The sequence below is a fragment of the Pinus tabuliformis genome, chromosome 5_2 (assembly GCF_031772625.1).
Source record: "Pinus tabuliformis cultivar Carrire ecotype Pingquan chromosome 5_2, CPIR1, whole genome shotgun sequence".
Lineage (NCBI taxonomy): Eukaryota > Viridiplantae > Streptophyta > Pinopsida > Pinales > Pinaceae > Pinus > Pinus tabuliformis.
In genome coordinates this window covers 683132903-683145035 of record NC_142306.1, presented here as the reverse complement: position 1 = coordinate 683145035, position 12133 = coordinate 683132903, and the positions used below count along the sequence as shown (strand labels likewise).

Below are 12133 nucleotides of genomic sequence, written 5' to 3'. Positions count from 1 at the left end.
TGTGTGATTGCAATTGTCTCTTGGCTTTGTTGATGTGTGTTTGAGGCTTGATTTCTTTCTAGGGTTTCTAGGTCACCCTTCACCCATCGCTTGGTTTGTCTCTGTGAGATTGATTGCTTCCATTTGGGATTTTTGTTGCAGTTAGGACACCATTTTCAAGTTGCTTTCAGTTCAAGTTTGTGAATTATTTTCATTAGTGTTGGATTGTTTTGGTACTTTGAAAATTGCTTCTACTCCATTGCAAAACGTAGATTACAATTGTTTTCTTTGGTGAAACTGAAAGTGAATGCTTCTTTTGATTTCATTGTTTCGAAAAGAAAAGTGAAAGGACTTCTTCATTTAAGTATTTTTGAAACGATTTGCATTCGAAACCAAAAGTGAATGAAAATTTCATTTTAGTTGTTTTAGATTGCATTTTTCCCTTTGCTCATTGCATTAGTTTGCATTGTTGAATCAAAGTGAAAGGAAAAGAAAAAAGATTAGTGCATCTTAGTGAAAGAAAAGTGATTTTTGTTTCTCATAGGATTGCATTTTGGCATTGCATTTGTTAGTGAAAGTGAAAGAGTAGATTTCATTTTTACATTTTGCATTAGAAAGTTAAAGAATTATGTTTTGATGCATTTTGCTTGATTTATGCATTTTCTTGGTTGTCTCTCTTCCCTCGTTAGTTTAGCCTTCATCGAATGAAAATATTTCATTTTTCTCATTTAGTTGCATTATAGGAATTCAGGTGACATCGTTGAGCCATAAAATTGAAACCTAATTCAAGATAAACTTAAAATTTACCTCAATCAACCTAAGGAGCATTTGTAACCTAACGCAAATATCTAGAGGTCTAGGCTAGAGACGTGTTCTGACATCTTTAAACATAGCAGTTGTCGTTAACTACTTGCATTGTATCCCGGGGGTGAAATCCCGTCCCAGTACGGAAGTATATCAAAGGTTCTCCAGTACTTTCGGGTATATAGGGGGCACTTCAGTATGGCAAGTATATAGGGAGGATCTTATCGAATGGTTATGCATTAGACATCGCTAACATAGACTTGTGCTCCCTATACCGTCGAGTATATATTGGGAGACCCCACTACGTTTCTATCCATTAGCCACAGGTAACCGAGTCAGCCGCCTTGTAAACATGATACGCCGAACACAACATTCGGGGAGATCAGTCGTTGTATGTCAAGTCCTTGGTTTCAGCTAAGGTTTATATAACTGTTCATGTATACTCGAAAAACCCTCTTACCTAGCATTACCCATTTTGATTTATTTGTTGTTTCGTGTCATAAAATTAGTTACCAATGATAACATGTCGAACCCATGCAGTTGCTTCTTGGCCTCACATTGAGTAATTACTTGTAAATTTTAATTTTAATCAGCCCTCAACGAATCATCTCTTCTCCTTCTCTTGAGAGAAATTCATCGTGGCCGAACCATTGCATTCACCTCACAGTTCCCCTTCATCGCTTGATACTAAAGGGTCTTCACAAGGAGTTCATCCTGAAAGTTCGCTGTCACTTGAAGCTCAAGGCTTTGAACTTGGAATTGTCCCACATGTCCAACCCTTTGCTTCTCTTCCTCCACCTTGAGACTCATCATCGTCTCAGGAGTCTGATTTAGACACCCTTGAGAGTCCACGGAGGTTTGTTTCATACCCTCTGAATCTATTATTTGACCCGTTTGTGATATCTCCTCAACATCCTTATACTCCATACGATCAACCTGGTGTTCCTTTGGAGTTATCTCCTCGTCCATCTTGGATTCCTCCTCGCCAGATGTTTCCACCTATGGTTTCAGAAGGTGGGATTCCAACCTCTCCTCGAGGTCCTTTGGAAGTTTCCCTATGTAGGAAGAGTTCCATCTCAACCGCCTCCTGAAAACAGTGGCCAATGCTTCCACATGGTTATACAACCTTGGCTCAACTAGTTTTAGGAACTCCCAGTGCTTCTTCATTATACCAAAATCCAATTTGGTCATCAAATGCTATGCCTACTTCTGGTCCGTTTATTCCTAACGTGACCTCTCAGATCCCTATGCAAACTATCGTTACTTCAGTTCCGATTCAACCGACTATTTCATCACAATCGTTACCTTCGTTTCAACCTTCCATTCTGGTGAAACCGACAGTTTCGATTTATACATCTGTAAGTTCCTCGATTCCCCCATCAAGTGGACAAAATGTACCACCGCCTCATTCCCAACATGTGGGTCAAATTCCAAATATCCCTCTTGTTTCAGGTGGAACCCATGTGAGTGGATCACAACCTCACATGGTTGGAATGAGTCAACCTGTTAGTGGTATTCCTAATCCTATTGATTCATGTGGGACAGGTAATATCCATTATCAATAGCCTTATTTGACCTAGATACCTCTCAAACAGTATTATGTTCCATATGGTTCACAAGCACTGCAAAATCCACCTTATATTCCACAAGTGGGTCTTCATGTGTAGCCTAGTAAAAATCCTATTCCCGGTGGATATGGTCAAATCCCAATTAAAACTTATCAGTGCCAACAGGGAATCCCTCAAGGAACTGTTCAACAAACTTTACAGCAGCAAGGACAACCTTTGCAACAACAACCTCTGCAGCAACAGGGGCAACCTTTGCAACAGTGAACGCATTTTGTCCAACAACCAAACCAACCCTTGTATCTGCAAGGTCAACCATTGCAACAAAAAAATCAACCTTTATATCAATAAGGTCAAACCTTAGAGACACAAGGCCAACCCCTACAGTAGTAGGGCCAACAACTTTATTACCAGGGTCAGTAGTTGCAACAACCTTACAATCCATATGCCGCACACAATTTTTATCCACCTTATGGTTATCAATGGCCTATGGCAGGTCAATATCAACCCTACCGTGGGCAGAATCCGCCTTATGGTCAAGGTATCCCTCAATGGGGGCAAAATCAAGCCCCTTATGGTCAAAATCCTCCACTTTGGGGGCAGAACCCTTACCAACAAGGTTGGAACCCGCAGACTGGGCCTTACCAAAGGTCTTAGATGCCTTTTAACCCGCAATTTCCATTTTTAGGTGCGTTGGAATTGCCCGATGTCTCGAGGCTTACTAAAGATCTAATTCTTCATTCGCCTTATTGGCCTCCAATTCCCACTAAAATTCCAAGCAATTGCCTCAAATTCGAAGGAAAATCTAAAGAGGACCCCCAGGCCCATGTGATGACATATCACTTATGGTGTTCTTCCAATTCCTACATTGATGATTATTCTCGTCTCTGCCTCTTTCAGCGAACCTTGACAGGTGCTGCTGCAAAATGGTACATCGAGTTGCCTCGAGGTACTTATGTAGACTTCAACTCTTTGGCCATGGCCTTCCTCACCCATTTCCAGATACCAGTTCGTTATGAAACTAGTACCCACTTGCTTACATCTCTAAGACAAGATACCATAACCCATATCTCCGATCACATCCATGAATGGAGACGTCAATGTCGCCTCATCAAGTTTGAAATTCCTGATGAGTTGTTGACCGAATGGTTCACCAAGTCATTCATAAACAAAATCATTGCAGATATAGCAATGGGAGGTTGTGTTACTAAGGATCAAGCCATTGCCCATGCCTAGTATTTGGATTTGGTTTATTCCCAATCTGGCATGCTATATGAAATTTTTCCTGATGCTCCAAGGCCATATTCAGATCCAGCATCTTCGAAGTCTCCAGATGTGCCACCTGTTGATGGTATCATTGGATCAATATCTCAAACTTCCACTAAAGCTTCTTTAAAGAAAAAATATGTTTCGAATACTAGTTCTAATCCTCCTTCGAAAACCCCATCAAATCTTGGTAAAACCTCTGAGGTTAATGTCGTCCAGTCTACCACGACAGACAAAGCCTTGAAAGGTAAGAAAAAGGGTAAAGGTAAAGAAAAATATGATACCCCAAAACAGGATCCTCCTAAGCCATCTATTGATGATGCCTCCAAACGAAAGCCGAAATATCCTTGCCTCATTTGTGAGGAAGATCATTACACCAAGGATTGTCCCCGACGTGCAAAAGTTAGTTGTTTATTGAAAGGGACCCCGGCTATGCTAAAAGAGCCATTTCCATCTTAGCAGACTCAGTTGATAGACCAACCACAATCCTTTGCCTCTTCTGGTTCTTAGGTTTACATGATGGGTTCACTACCTATCTCTGTTGCCACCTGATCGAAAGATTATCAAACTCCTCAAAAAAAGATGATGGAAAAGGAAGGCACTGATACACCTACTTCCACTCCACCCAGTTTTGATCCTCTCCATATCGAGAGACCTAATAATGAATTCGTCATCCGGCCACCTCCCAAAGGTGTGCTTTGGAAGTCATCTTATAATTCGAATGCTAGAGCTGCTCAACATTACATTATTGTCGAAGATTTAGCTCAAACACCCTCGACGATGTTTGCCTTGGAATTTCTCCAAACTTCTCCAACATAGCCAAAATCATTATTGTCTGCTATAGGAGGCATCGATCCTTTCGATTCAAACTTGATTACTTTCAATCTAGACAACCATGTTCCTCGTCTTCTTCATCAAATTGTATTTTTGATTCAAGTTATTGTAAAAGGAAAGATGATTCATCAGACTGTCATTTATGAAGGTGTTTCCACCTGCATCATGTCTATTTCCTATTTGAAAGCCATCGACTCTCCAACCCTCAACCAGTCCTCGAACACCTTAGAAGCCTGTGATGACAGAGGCTCCCATCCTTATGGTATTCTCACAAGTTTTCCCATCACCTTGGAAGGAAACAATGTCGAGTTAGAAGTAGAAGTTGTAGATGCAAATATGAATTACAACCTTCTATTTGGGGAAGTTGGACCCATGCCATGTTTTGTGTGGTTTCCTCTTTGTTCTGGGTGCTCTGTTTTCCTCATGAAGGGAAAATTGTCACTGTCAATCAATTGTCCTTTTCCTCTTTCGGTCCTTCAAATGGCAACATCCCATATGTTGGAAATACCTATATTCCATACGAGAGCGTGGGGGTAGGTCTTTTCAAAGATTCTTCTTTAATGGGAACTTTTTCTCTCCCACCTCCGCATGTCACCTCGATCAACATGATCTCTATCTCTAATGATCCATGGATCATCCCTACTCCAGATCAGGTTGATTCTTTTGGTGATGCTATGCTGCTAAGTCCTTTCAAACAAGCCTATCAAGAAGTTGTCTTGGCTTCAGCAACCGCTTCAGAAAGTCATACCATTCTCAGTATGCACCTGGATACGTATTCACAATCTCCTTGGCTTGGTTCTTGGGATTCTCTAGATCCCTTGAACGAGATATTCCCCACCGATGAGAGTATTGTTGAGGTTATGTCTCTTGATGAAACCCCTTAGAATGATGCCCATCATCATTCCTCTTTCTTCCAAGTCTAAGTGAGATTCTTTCGTGCCTTGAGGCTTTTGTTTCTCATAACCCTACACATCCACTTCAAACACTTGTTTTACTACACGAAGTTTTGTCCAAAGGTAATATGGGAAATATTATTACGACTATGTCTATCAACATTTCCATTAAACCTGGAATTGTCGAGAACATTCACATTGGGGTTTCATGTTCTCCTGACGAGATTAGGGTTTACATTGACCTTTTTAAATAATTTTGCGATGTCTTCACTTGGCCGTATGAGGAAATGCCTAGTATTGACCCAACAATTGTGGTGCATGAAATACCCACGTACCCTAATGTGAAGCCCATTCGTCAACGGCTCTGTCCTGTGCATCCTAGAAAGGCTACTGCTATTAAGGGAGAAGTTGAAAAATTTCTAAAGGCTAGTTTTATTTACCCCATCCCATCGATAGATTGGGTCTCTAATATCGTACATGTTACTAAAAAGCAGGGAACAATCTGACTTTGTGTTGATTACTATGACATCAATCGTGTGTGCCCTAAAGACAATTATCCTACTCCCTTTATTGACCAAATCATTGATGAGTGCGTTGGGACTAAGGTCTTCTCTTTTATGGATGGTTTTTCTGGTTATAACCAAATTAACATATTTCTTGCTGATCAACACAAGATTGCTTTCATCTATCCGTGGGGGACTTTTGCTTATAAGAAGCTCCCTTTCGGTCTCAAAAACGTTGGTGCTACCTTCCAGAGAGCAATGTCATATGCCTTTCATGATATTAAACACATTGTTCAACCTTATCTAGACGACTTACCAACTCATTCTGCTAAGCATTGTGACCAATCAGACCACCTTCGAGTAATGTTTCTCTGTTGTCGACACTATAATATTTGTCTCAAACCGCATAAATGTGTCTTTTGCGTCGAATCTGGTCGGCTCTTGGGTTTTGTTGTGTCCAAAGAAGGCATCTGAATAGATCCTCTGAAAGTTGAGGCTATTGTAAATTTACCCCCTCCTTCATCACTACACCAATTGTAGAGTTTGCAAGGGAAGGCCAATTTTCTTCGTCGCTTTGTCCCTAATTACGCTGAGCTTGCTAAGGGATTTACTTGCTTTCTTAAGAAGGGGGTCCCATTCATTTGGGGTGAAATTGCCCAAAAATCTTTCGATGCTCTAAAGCAAACACTCACCAGTGCTCCTTTATTACATCCCCTTGACTATCACTGTGATTATTTCCTGTACTTGGCCGCGGCTGATGGTACCATTGCTATGGTACTGGTCCAAGACGATGATGATGGCAATGAACACGTGGTTTATTATTTGAGTCGAAATCTCATTGATAGAGAAAATCGATATGCTCATGTCGAGAAGCTTGACTTAGCAGTAGTCCATGTTGTTCAACGATTTCGCCATTACATTCTTCTACGGAATACCACTGTGATTTCTGACTGTAACCCCATGACTTATATTTTGACTCGTCAGTTGTTTGGGGGAAAATACTCTAAATGGATTGTTATCCTGCAAGAGTTTGATTTGGGGTTCACTACCGCCAAATCAAAGAAGTCACTCGTTTTTGCCGAATTGATCTGTGTCCTTTCTACAAACACCTCCACTGATTTTACTGAGTAGATTCCTGATGAAACTTTGTTTCTCCTCAGCACTCTCAACCGTGGTACATAGATATCATTGTTTATCTTCAGACCCAAACTTTCTGATCTGAATTTTCTCAATCCGACTGATGCCACATCCGACATCAGTCTCAACCTTATCAGATTATTGGTGATACGTTATACTAAGTCGGTGTTGATTCTGTTCTTCGCAGATGTCTTACACTTGAATAGGTTGAACAATTCTTGAATGACTACCACTCCGGGGCATGTGGTGGTCACATGTCAGGCTATGCCGCTTCTCATAAGATCATTCGCGCCGGTTACTTCGGCCTTCTATCTTCAAAGATTGTATTCTGGCAGTTCAAAAGTGCCATGAATGTCAGATTTATAACCACAAACCATGTGCTCCACCAACATCCTTACACCCAGTTGTTACCGTTGGCCCATTCGCTAAATGGGGAATAGGTTTCATGACGTGTAACCCTCACTCGATTTGGGGGGGCATGGCTATATCATCGTTGTCATCAACTATTTTACTAAATGGGCTGAGGCGATGCCCACATATAATGATGACGGTATAATTGTTGTTTAGTTCTTCTTTAACCATGCCATAGTCTGTTTTGGCGTCCCTCAAGCCATTGTCACTGATCACAAATCACATTTTCGTCAGTACATGATGGCAGAGCTTACTGCTCAGTTGGGTCTTCGCCATGACAGCTCAACCCCTCACTACCCACGGGCCAATGGCCAAGTTGAAGCGATTAATAAAGTCTTAATTACTATGCTTCAATATACCAATGGGAAACATAAGAAGGATTATCATATTATGTTGTTCTCGGCTCTTTGGGCTTACCGAACCTCGACTAAGACAACCATTGATATCACTTCATTCCAGTTGGTATATGGTTTAGAGGCGACACTCCCGATCGAGTGTGAGATTCCTTCGTTAAAACTAGTTATCGGGCTACTCTCCAATACCTCACCTGAAGAGGAGTGGTTACTTTATCTCGAGAGGCTTGATGAGACCTGTCATATTGCTACGATGGTGATCGAGGCACAGAAAAAATGAGTTAAATCTCATTATGGTCAAACTATTTTTCCACGAGTTTTCGTTGAAGGTGACTTGGTCTTGTTGTATGACCAAGCCAACGATAAGTTGGGAGTTGGGAAGTTCGAACCTATGTGGCATGGGCCATACATCGTTAAACATGTCTTGCAAAAGGGCACCTATGAGCTGGTTGACTACGAAGTTAATGCATTATCACAGCCCCCAATGGGCTTTATCTGAAAAAGTATTATGCATGAGTTCTGTATAATTACTTTTGTACATTAGTGTGGGAATTCATTGGTGTGCATTCTTTTTTTTGGTGTGATTGTTTGCTTTGCAGACATGTTTCCTTTGCTTACCTTTTGTTTCACTCAATTCGCAAATGTCATCAAACCATTATGTTGGTTTTGTTGATGGTGCTTGTTGTAGCACATAGAACTTATCCTCCGCAGCTTGGGCACTCTTTGCCCCTGATGGTGAGTTGATCAATTTGCAAGGTATTTGCCTGGGACGAACAACTAATAATATTGCTGAGTATAGTGCAGTTATTGAACTGTTATAAGAAGAAATTTCTCTCGAAATTAGAAATTTGGTTGTTAAGTTAGATTCACAACTTGTGCTACAATTAAATGGTCATTATTCAGTAAGAAATCCACAAATTTTGCATATGTATCTATGTGTTCGATTACTGGAAAGAAAGTTTGATTATATCACATATCAACACATTCCATGAAATTTGAATACATTAACAGATGCATTAGCAAATTATGTTTTAGATAGACATTTGCATCACTTATGAAAAAACTGATCACATCATCATGATACATGAACACATAAGTAGAAGATAGAAACATGCATATGTGTGTGTATATATATATATCGAGTCTGTCAAAGTTTGTTCATCAAAATCTCAAAAAATAAGTGTTCTGGGGCACATGGCAATAGTGCTAAAAAATACGACTAGAAAAGTATATTATTCGCCCACATGGTGCTCGCGATAGCATGAGACCGCTCTGATCACTCGGCCTAATAACCGATGCAGTATCGCAGACACTCCTAATGTATGCCTCTGGTATCATAGTGGCACGTCATCTATAGTCACATATTCTGGAATCCCTCAGGTAATCACTTCCATATTTCGTTCCATTTCTACAATAGGATCTACTCCTTTGTCGTATGGAGCATCTTCTATCTGATGTGCTACTCGCCATGCTATTGGTGACATGCCAGGTGGCCTTTTCGGTCCTACATATGCACAATTATCACAAGTAAACTCTCAAAAACACTTTAACAAAATATCATAAAACTTGAAATAATTCCAAAAGACAAGTTTTACCTGCATCGGTCCATTATGCACTCGGTGGTAGAGGTAGATTTGGATCTCCTTTGGATTTTGTGCCTGCATAGGTATAGTCATCCACGACGATTAGTTTTTGGCGTAGACAACCAAAGGACGATGGAGGGAAATGAATCCGCTAGCCTTCTCCCCCTCGAGGCATGATCTCACTCCATCTAAGCAGCCTCGGACCTTGTGGAGCTGGGTCGTCCACCTCTACCTGCTAGTATCGAATTAGGGGCACACACTCAAAAAAAGAAAGTGACCAAAATCGATCCGAAGCCAAATTGCTTCAAGTTCCCCAACTTGCCTTTGGTCAGTTGTCTCTTCATGTTGACCAACAATCCCTCACACGAGTTGAATTCTATTGGAGCAAGGCAATCCATTGGGTATTGGAATTGTGATTTTGAAATCTCATGCAATGCCTGCACCCCACCAATATGGGTCATCGTGTGTAGAATTGTCCTTAAGGGAAGATTTTCGATGGTTGTTATCTTCACCTTCCCACTCACATTTGTCTCTGCACCCAGGAAATGCCTTCTGATTAAGGTATTAGTGCTCTCACCTCCAGCATAGGCTCTAAAGAGTTGGACTCTCTCTCCTTTTCTGAACAATCTAGTGATGAAGTAGATGTCAGCTACTTCTAGCTCTAGTGCTTGATCGCTAATGATGAAGATCTGTCGGTTAACATCCCATAGACTAATCAGATAGTGTAGCAGCTCATTTTCAGCTCTGAGTTCTTGAGTTCGGAGACCTTCATTAACCCGCAGTTCCTCAAAGCATTGACACATTCAACGCTTTAGTCAGCTTCGTGATCTTCTACCTCATGGTCTTTTTCCTTCCATTCAATGACCATGTTTGTCGGAATCTCCTACAAACAACCCATAAACAATGATTAGATGCCTTTCCACAGATCGAAATCATGAAAAAATTGATCAAGAGAAAGGATTTCTCTTTCGAGTTTCGTCTTTGCATCCAGCGCGACTATCTTAATTGTTTTTGCGCTGGCAGCGCAAGAGCCTTTTGGGCTCAGGGGTGATCAGCGTGGATCCAATGAGCAAACTCGCGTTGGTCGCCATCGATTTTAAAAATTGAAATCCTCCCCTTAACCAACTAAAAATCCTATGAAATGGCATGAAATTAGAATTAAAAGCAAGAGAAAAGGAAGAGCTCTTACTTGCAGCTGACGGTTTTTGAAATGGTGCCCTGGATCTCCCACACTGCTCGCCTGAAGAATCAAGGAAAATGGGGTAAAATGCACTCTCCAATTTACTCCAAGTGAAATGGTAAAAATGTTTTTACTTTTGGTCTATTTATAAGTTTTTCAACACATTTTTGCTAATATTTTATTATTTTTCTTGATATTTTTGATGTGTGGTTGTCTTTGTGCAGTTACAAGCTCTTTTTGGTGGTTAAAAAGTGATCATTTTTTTACCGATTCAACGAGTTTTTGTTTTATCTCTTTTTCATACTCGTTAAAAATAAACGAAAAAGAACCCCCATGGAGTCATCTTTAAGCTCTTTTCTGACTCTCAAAATATGAAAAGATCGTCGAGTACTTGTCTTTTTGAACTCGTTAAATTAAATGAATTGACATCGTCTCAGTATATGTTTACCCTTTTTTTGGGCTAAGATTGACTATTTACGAAAAATGTACACCTTGGTCGACATGGTCAAGAGGTTCTCTCGAATATTGTTTTCTACCTTTTCGGCTTCGAGAGTCAAATTACGAAAAGGGACGTGATGGAGTTTTCTTTTTCGTCTATTTTTCAAACTCTCTAGATATGAAAAAGACATCGAGTTATTCTTTCTTCAGACTCGTAAACATGAAACGAATAAAGACTTTTCACCATGACGAGACCGAGTTTCTCCTTCCTAGGACTCGTAAAACTTACTAGGATGGATTCATTTGAAGAATGAACTTACACGACAAGCATATGTTATCCCCTTCAATCTTGTGATTAAAAATAATTGGGGTACTCGCTAGAAATAGTTGGGAAAAATGAAAGTGAAACATCTCTTGTATAAGCAGCATGTCGCTCTTGAACATGACACTCATCTGTTTCTCATGTCGGGTTTGGGATATGCTCGCTCAGTCACTTGTCTTTCCAGGTTTGGATGATCCATTTTGCCTCTCATCTGACTATTCCATTTCGTCATCATGACCCTTGGTCTTATGTTGAGTCAAATGTTTCCACACTCTGGAGTCTTTTCTCTAATATGTTCAAGAGAAGTCATATCTACAGTTTACTACCTATACATTGTCTGTCCTTTTGCTACAGTCTTAGATCATACTCATTCATTCCACTTTATTCCTTGTTTCGTGTCGATGATGGGGGAATCATCATGGCCCTCTTTCGACGGGTCACTTCCTATCGACTTCAGATCATTATCCAGGAAGATGACTTAGAGACCCCCTTTCAATACCTTAGAGCTTGCATGCCTTAATAGCAAGTTCTTCACATCCGATGATAGGTTTTCATCATTGGCCTTTGATCAGATGATTCCACGAGTGTTCGACTTTAGCTTCATTTTCACATTCACGGATTGTACTGTCGTACTTTGAGAGCCATTATTATTATTGGTGGTTTCTCTCGTCCCTGTTAACAGTCCACATCATTGGCCGGTAATTAGGTGGTTTTCTAGCATGTTCGACTTCAACACATTCATTCACATGTTAGAATTTGTACTTTGATCAGGTTGGGATGGAGCACAAGACCCTGAGTTTTGTCTAATATAACTCAAGTTGTGTGGAGTTATGTATTATTCATGATTGTACACATGTTTCTTCTA

General features: G+C 40.4%; 1 long non-coding RNA gene across 2 annotated transcripts in view; it reads left to right on the top strand.

Annotated features, from left to right (window-relative positions):
* The window catches only part of LOC149160950 (uncharacterized), a 41257-nt gene that overhangs the window by 641 nt on the left and 28483 nt on the right, over positions 1–12133 (top strand). The gene's annotated exons all lie outside the window — the stretch shown is intronic.